Genomic DNA, 7,895 nt, shown 5'->3' on the forward strand with positions numbered 1-7,895 from the left:
TAACGCTTCCCACCTGTGTGGTGATACTTTAACCTATAGCCCAAGACCAGCTGCTTCACCAGCAGGAACATCATATTCTCCAGAAAGACAAATCTGAACCCAGTCTCTCACTCCCTCTCCCTCATTTCTCTTGTAGTAAAAGGATATAAACTATCCCTTGTTAGGAAGAATAAACTTGCCTTGCACAAGGCTTAGGAATTTATAGAAATCAAGAAGCTAGAAAAGAGATGAAGAAGGGCTCAGTTGGCAAAGGAGTTTATGGGTATTTTTTTTCCTTTATAAAAATACAATTACTTTTCCCCTCTCGCTTTGGAAAGTCCCCAAAACAAATCCAAGATTACTTACATAGCCATCATTAAAGTTCTCAGGCTGACCAAGACTCAAAAGTTTGCTGGCAGAGAGAAAGATTGTTGATACGGCTCCACCATCTTGTGTTTCAAGAGGGATACCTAAAGTCTGGAAGGGACCCCTTGCTTCTTTCCACAGCTTCATAACACAATGAGGGGCCAGTTCATTATTCTCTGATGACATTTTACAGGCAAGGAAAGTAAGACTGAACATGAAATTTTACCCCCACCATGAAACACTCCTACAGATCTACCACCCATGCCTCCTCAACAAGCACACTCTGAAACAGAATTGCCAAGTTGAAAAAAAGACACAGCATACTTGCAATAAAAATGCTGAACAGGCAGACTAATTGACACTCATTTATATTTGTGTTACACACCAGTCATACATAATTAACTGTGTTTCAGGGGTGAAGGCTTAGTGGTGGAACCACAGATATTCCATCCTGAGCCTGGTAGTAGACACCGGTCAGTGCTCAGAAATTATAGCCACTAACATTGATATGGCAATTTTCAAATTGGTTTTTATGAGAAATTTACATGTAAGTCTCTCAACAATTCTAGCAGGGATGGATACTTGACCACCCCACCCAACCCCATTTCTGGAGACAGCTGCTTCCTGACAGAAAGAAGGGCAGAAACCAAAGCCCCATTTCCTGATTTATTTTCCTTGCATCCTGCCCAGCCTGTGGGCCAACCAAAGACTTTCAAGATTTGAACTTAGCTGAGCCTTGATTCTTGTCCCAATGTTTTTTTTTTCAAAATGGAAATATCTGCATTGGATTTTTTTTCTAATTATAAAATACACATCTGTAAAAAAATATATACTGGGCGGGCCACGGTGGCTCAGCAGGCAAGAATGCTTGCCTGCCATGCCAGAGGACCCGGGTTCGAGTCCCGGTGCCTGCCCATGTTAAAAAAAAAAAAAATATATATATATATACTAATACAGAAGACATACCAACCCTTCCCTCCGTAACAAACCCTAGAGATAACCACTGTTTTCTTTATAGAAACACATATATATAATCGGCATATTCCATTGTGACCAGCTGGGACCCAACCCAGGTCAGCCTTACACTTATAATCCAGATCACCAGGACCCTGGGTCCCCATTCATGTGATTGTGGAACCTCCTCCGTTTCTCCTATCCCCCAAGAATTTCTCAGGCTTCCTGAAAGATTCTACCATAGAGCTCACAATATCAGCCTCCCCCATGACCCCAGGACTGCCCCCTTGTCAGTCTTCTCCAACTCTGGCTTCACCTGTTGCCCAGAAAAACTCTTGGAACTTCTAGAAGGAGCCTGGCTATTCATATGTGTAGAATCTTACTTCTCTCCAGCCACCAAGACCGCCTCCCCTGGGCCATTCTGGAACAATCCTTGGACAGCTACCACTGCCCCCACCATCACCACCATCTCTTTCTCAGTATGAAAAAGCCTGATAGACCCCTGGCAAAGAAGGGCAAAGGAAGATTTTAAGTAGGTTCTTCTAAGGCTCTCTCCCAAGAGGAAACACAGATGTCTCTTAAAAGACTCAGTGAGCCTTTTTCTCATCCCAGGGAAAAAGCCTTATCAGTTAGAGTTCTTCATAGAAACAGAACCAATAGGCTATAGGCTCTATCATCTGTACCTTTACCTCTATCATCTCTATCTCTATCTTTATCTCTATCTCTGACTCTGTCTCTTTCTCTGTCTCTGTATGTATCTATATCTATATCATCTATCTAAGAGTGAGAAGAGAGATTAAGGAATTGCCTCACACAACTGCAGGGACTGACTAGTCCAAAATCTGCAGGGTGGACTGAGAGGCTGTAAACTCAGGCAAGAGGTGATGCAGCAGTTACTACACAGAATTTCTTCTTCTTTGGGAAACCCTAAGTTTTTGCTCTTAAGGCCTCCAACTAATTGGACAAGGCCCACCCAACTATCCCCTTTACAAAATCATCTGATTATAAATGCTAGCCACATTCACAAAATACCTTCAAAGAAACACCTAGATTAGTATTAGGGTTTGATTAAACAGCTGGGTACTACAGCATAGCCAAGTTGACATAAATTTAACCATCAAACAGCCTTGGGAAAATAGTTCTGTTTCAGGATGATTTTGGTGGCTCCTGAATTCATAGTGTTTGACTCACAGCACCTCTCTCTCACTCTCTTTCTTCCTCTCATACTCTTTAGGGTTAATTCAGGCTGCAAATTTCCCTCCATGCTCCCTAGTTGCCCTCTTTGGGCCCTTTCCCAACTGTGGCTGGAATTCCCAGGATTCTTGATTAAAATACTTTCCCCAGACTCCTCTGCCAACAGCCGCTTTTATCTCTGACAGTAGACTGGCCTCTGTCTCTTTCAGGCTGACAGGATCAGCCCAAATCACTCACCAATTTCAGGAGAGCCTTTAGGCCAGTCTCTTGGCTGATGGGAAGATCGGGGAGGGTGCAAAAAAATTAGTGTGGGCAGCACTGGCCTGGGGAGAGGAACTGCCCACCCCAGCCAGGATAACCCAGCACGGATTTTTTCTGCTAAATGGAACACTTTGTGAGCTGCTTGCTCCCTCTGGCTTTGGTTTGTAATAATTCAGAAGGCAAACAGGCTAATTAGCTGAAAATGCTCCTAGTAGCTTCTCCCAGGAAGCACAGATTCAGGTACACACCTTCCAAATTAACCAACTAGTAGGATGGTTCATAAAAGTTCGTCTTCCTGGAGAATATCCAAATATTGGAAATATTTTCAGTTCATTTAATAGATTTTTTTCCCCCAGTTTAAATGGATACTTTTATTGTCTTCTTATAGATCATCAACTTTGTCCCCCTTTTTGCCTACAACTGGAATTTTATCTTGTTTCCATGCAGAGCACTGAAACGGTGACAAAGCTAATCAGAATAAACTACTTCAAAAAGAGAACTAAGCTAACATAATTCACTTTCTTTTAGCAGGCAAAATATAAATATATACACTCTAGAAAGCTACAATGGTTTAGTCACTAAGAAATTCAAATGGGATTGTGAAGAAGGTAGGCAAATCCAGGGTGCAATAAAGATGAGCTGAGATGCTGTGCAGCTGTTTAAGGGTTCCTGATGTTGCATCTCTTGGCCACAAGCTGATCCTTGATGTGGGGGGGAGATATTAGCTAATGCCAAGTGGCAAAGCAGAAAACACTAAGTTGACTTTAGGGAAACATACAGGAAGCAAAAGGCAGGAAAGCACTAAATACTGCTGAGAGCATCCACCCCAGGAAGGACTTTACCTTCCAGGAGCTCTAGACTGGCACCACCCCCAGTGCTGACATGGCTGACTTTATCCTCTGTGTTCCATTTGGCACAGCAAGTGGCAGTGTCTCCACCACCTATGATGGTGATGCAGCCCCTGGAAGTGGCTTTCACCACCTCATCCATGAGGGCTTTGGTTCCTCGGGCAAAAGCTTCCCATTCAAATACCCCCACAGGTCCATTCCACACAATCTGCTTAGCCCTTGTGACAGCCTCAGCATACTTCTTGCTACTCTCAGGACCACAGTCCAAGCCCATCCAGCCAGCAGGTATGCCAGAGGCCACAGTTGCTTGGCCAGTCTTGGCATTCTCATCAAACTTGTCAGCAGTGACAAAGTCAACAGGCAAGGTAATCTTCACATCATTCTTCTCAGCTTTAGACATTAGATCTTTGACAATCTTGGCTCCCTCTTCATCAAACAGAGAAGTGCCAATCTCCATGTTGTTGAGTACCTTGAGGAAGGTAAAAGCCATTCTTCTTCATCAAGAAACCACCAGCCTTCTGTGCCAGATTCACTCCCACCATGGAGCTGTGGGCTCGGTGAGCAGTACCAAAAGCATCGTTGATGTAGACATCCCCTAGCTTGGAAAGTGAAGCCCGGAAAGCTTCTATTTTGGCTGGTTCGGCTTTAACCTTGTTGCCAGAAGCGTCCTTTCCCTTCCCTTCTTCCTCCAGATGAAAGCGGAGGTTCTCCAGTAGGATCACAGAACCAGCAGCTGGGTCAGCACAAACTTTCTCCACTTCTTGGCCCACACAGTTCTTCAAGAACAGAACATCCTTGCCCAGCAGAGATCGGAGTTCTTCAGCAACTGACTCCAAGGAGTACTTATCAGGCATGGGGACACCATCAGACCGACCCAGGTGGCTCATAAGAACAACTGACTTGGCTCCATTGTTCAAGCAGTACTGGATGCTTGGGACAGCAGCTTTGATCCTTTGGTTGTTTGTTATCTGTTTGTTCTTCATAGGAACGTTGAAGTCCACTCTCAAGGCGACCCGCTTCCCCTTCACGTCCAGTTTGTCCAGGGTGAGCTTGTTGGAAAGAGACATCTTGATAATACAGCGGGGACGAGAGGCTCGGAACTCAGTCGACGATAGCTGCCGTTGTACACCCACCACGCGTGCGGAGTGCCGAGCGCTGCAGTGTCTCCCCAATAGATTTTTTTTTTAAATAGCATTTTGAGAACAAAAGAAATCCGTATAAAAAGTAAACTGCTTTATAATAAACAGTTTCATACCCCCTTCCCTGAACTAACCCTTACAGTAATCCAGTTCAATCAAGGGGCAGATTTGATTAATTAACTCTAATTTGTGATGTTGTTACAAATAAGAAAACTAAAATAGTGAGAGGTTAAGTGACACGTTCTGGATTATATATCTGGGCTGGAACTAGAAGCCATATCTCCCACTTCATTCTTATTGTCTGTTCACTCCACAATTGAATCATAAACAGATCCCAGATTTAACAGATCTTTAATATCCCACTAAAGCCATGTGTTCTAGTTTGCTAGCTACCAGAATGTGATATACCAGAAACAGAATGGCTTTTAAAAAGGGGAATTTTATAAGTTGCAAGTTTACAGTTGTAGGTCTGTGAAAATGTCCAAATTAAAGCAAGTCTATAAAAATATCCAAATTAAGGCACCAACAAGAGGTTACCTATACTCAAGAGAGGCCAATGACGTTCAGGGTTTCTCTCTCAACTGGAAGGGCACATGACGAACATGGCAACATCTGCTAGCTTTCTCTCCAGGCTTCCCATCCCATGAAGCTCTCCCAGGGGCTTTTCCTTCTTCACCTCCAAAGGTTTCTGGCTGTATGGGCTCTGATGGTTCTCATGGCTCTTGGGGCTCTAGAGATTTTTCCAAAATGTTTTCTCTTTTAAAGGATTCTAGTAAACTAATCAAGACCCACCTGGAATGGGTGGAGTCATAATTTCCTCTAATCAAAGGTTAATAGACACAACTGGGTGTGTCACATCTCTATGGAGATAATCTAACCAAATTTCCAGCCTACAGTGTTTTAATGGGGATTAAAAGAAATGGCTGCCTCCACAAAATGGATCGAGATTAAAACCTGGCTTCTCTAGGGTACATAATCCTTTCAAAAAAGCACACCATGCATTTCAGATTCATTCATTCATTCATTCATGATGATCAACTAAATGTTCAATACCACATTATTTATATGACCAAAAATCTGGAAACAACTTCACGCCTGATGGTTAAACCATTCCATCCTGTAAAAGATTACACTCTTGTTTAGTGAATTTCTTTAGGAAACAGAGGATTAATCATAAACAACAAACTTTTAAGTTTATCAGTTTGGTTTTTCCCCCCAGAAACCTTATGTGTTACTACTGCTCAAATGTAAATCATAGTTACTGTATTCCTTTTACTGAATGAACAAAGTTGCACGACCACTGACTGGGGCCACCACAAATTGTGCTCCCTAGTAAACAGCCATTGCTTAAAAAGTCCTTTCGATTTGTCTTTTTGATTCTGTCAAATTTCTCCATGGTTCTATTCCAACCGTTTGATGTCTCTCCATTCCCCCATTCCACTCCCACCTGCTGAATCTCAATGGATGACCTGCAATCTTTATTTATCACTTGAATCTAGTAGTTTTCAAATTTTGTTAGCTGGACCTTTGTTCAAAAGATTCCTTGCTATGAGGTACAAAAGGCAGATGACCATGTCCTAGATTGCCTGAGGTGGTTTATGTCTGTCATTCCAGCTTAATTATTAAAAGCTCCCCCTTTCACTCTCTAATGTTCCCTGGTTTGGACGATAGATTTTCTAGCCACACTAACAATAAGAAATACATTGACCATCAGAGCTGCTTTGCCATCAGAGATATCCCTTGCCCTTTTTCGGCCTGTCTCTTGGCTCAGGCTAGTCTTTCCACCATTTGGTGTTTTTCTTTTCCTGTGAGAAGCCTGACTTCTTAGTCATTGGGAGATCATCCTACTGATTCTCAGACTGCTGGTCTCCGTATATTTTAAGTATGCTTTTAGTTGCCCACCACAGAATTAAATTCTAATTTTCACTGCAGAGCTAGAGAAAATAAATACGAGTCAGAGGTAAACTTACAGGGGAAAAAACAAAAACAAAAACAGGGCTAGACCCACAGTCTCCTCACTGACTTGCTTTGCCCTACAGTATTTGTCTTCTCTTAAGAGCCACATCAGGACTAGACTCTCCCAGGTTTTCCTTCGGAGTGGAGACAACAGCTGTTGCCATGGAAACACTGCAGGGGGTAGGGGGAGGGTGGTAAAACAGGATTTGGCTGGCCCTGCTCCTGGCTGACATCCAGCCCTGACTGATTTCAATTTGGCTTGGTTATGACTTTGCTAAGGAGATCAGGAAGAGAGAATGGGAGAATGCGAGCCAGGCAAATGACTGCCACAAGGCATTTATCTTTTTAATTGAAAGCAATCCAGGCAATGGCCAGAGAAATCATATATTTTAATAATTAAGATTCTTAATGACACCTTGATGACCAGAGATGGCTGTTAAATAAAGAGTTCATGTGTCATGTTTTCATTCAATTCAGAATTCCATGAGCTGATTCAAGAATCTCATCAAGACCTGCCACTTGCCAGCCACCTACAACTGTTAATTCAGCAGCAGCAGCAGAGGCGGGTAGTGCTTTCATTCTAAGCCCACTTTGAGGTCTTGGTTCTTTAAATGGTGGAATATTGTCAGTGTCCATCAGATTACAATTGCACTAAACATCTGTATCAGATACAGATCCTAGATTAGCTATTGATCAAGTTTTCCATTTCAAATTAATACTTAACTAAAACAACAGGACACTTCTGATTGCTTTCATTAGAGTAATTAAAGGAGACTGACAGTTCATTCTAGTTCAAACTCCGCTTTATATAGGTAAGGAAACAGAAGCCTGGAGATGGGAAGTCATGGATGGGAATTGTTCCTCTAGTTAGAGGCCAAGAGGCTGGAGCCTTGGGGTCCAGTGCACATTTTATCTCATGGCAGTACATCTTTGCCTCTGCTACATTCTGTTGAGTAGAATAATTTAATGCATGAGTTTTGTCTGTTTTTTTTAATCTTCTGTCTTAGTAAGTGGAAGTGAGATTTGAAATGTCTGGATTTAAAGTTGGGGGAGTGTTCTAATCTAAATAAAATGGTCTTGATGAAATCTACTCAGACAACATGCCCTCTGTCCATGTAAGTGCCCAAGAAGGGCAGCTGGCAACCCCAAACCGAGCTGGGAAACACTGCCTGAAGGATTCAGAAAGCATGGGACAGAG

The 7,895-nt window shown here is 42.7% G+C and overlaps 1 pseudogene; it reads right to left on the reverse strand.

The window, feature by feature from the left end:
- Window positions 1-1,354: 1,354 nt before the first annotated feature.
- Window positions 1,355-4,790, reverse strand: LOC143648601 (phosphoglycerate kinase 1 pseudogene; annotated as a pseudogene).
- Between the last annotated feature and the right edge of the window lie 3,105 nt (window positions 4,791-7,895).

The sequence above is a fragment of the Tamandua tetradactyla genome, chromosome 10, assembly GCF_023851605.1.
Source record: "Tamandua tetradactyla isolate mTamTet1 chromosome 10, mTamTet1.pri, whole genome shotgun sequence".
In the NCBI taxonomy this organism is placed as follows: Eukaryota; Metazoa; Chordata; class Mammalia; order Pilosa; family Myrmecophagidae; genus Tamandua; species Tamandua tetradactyla.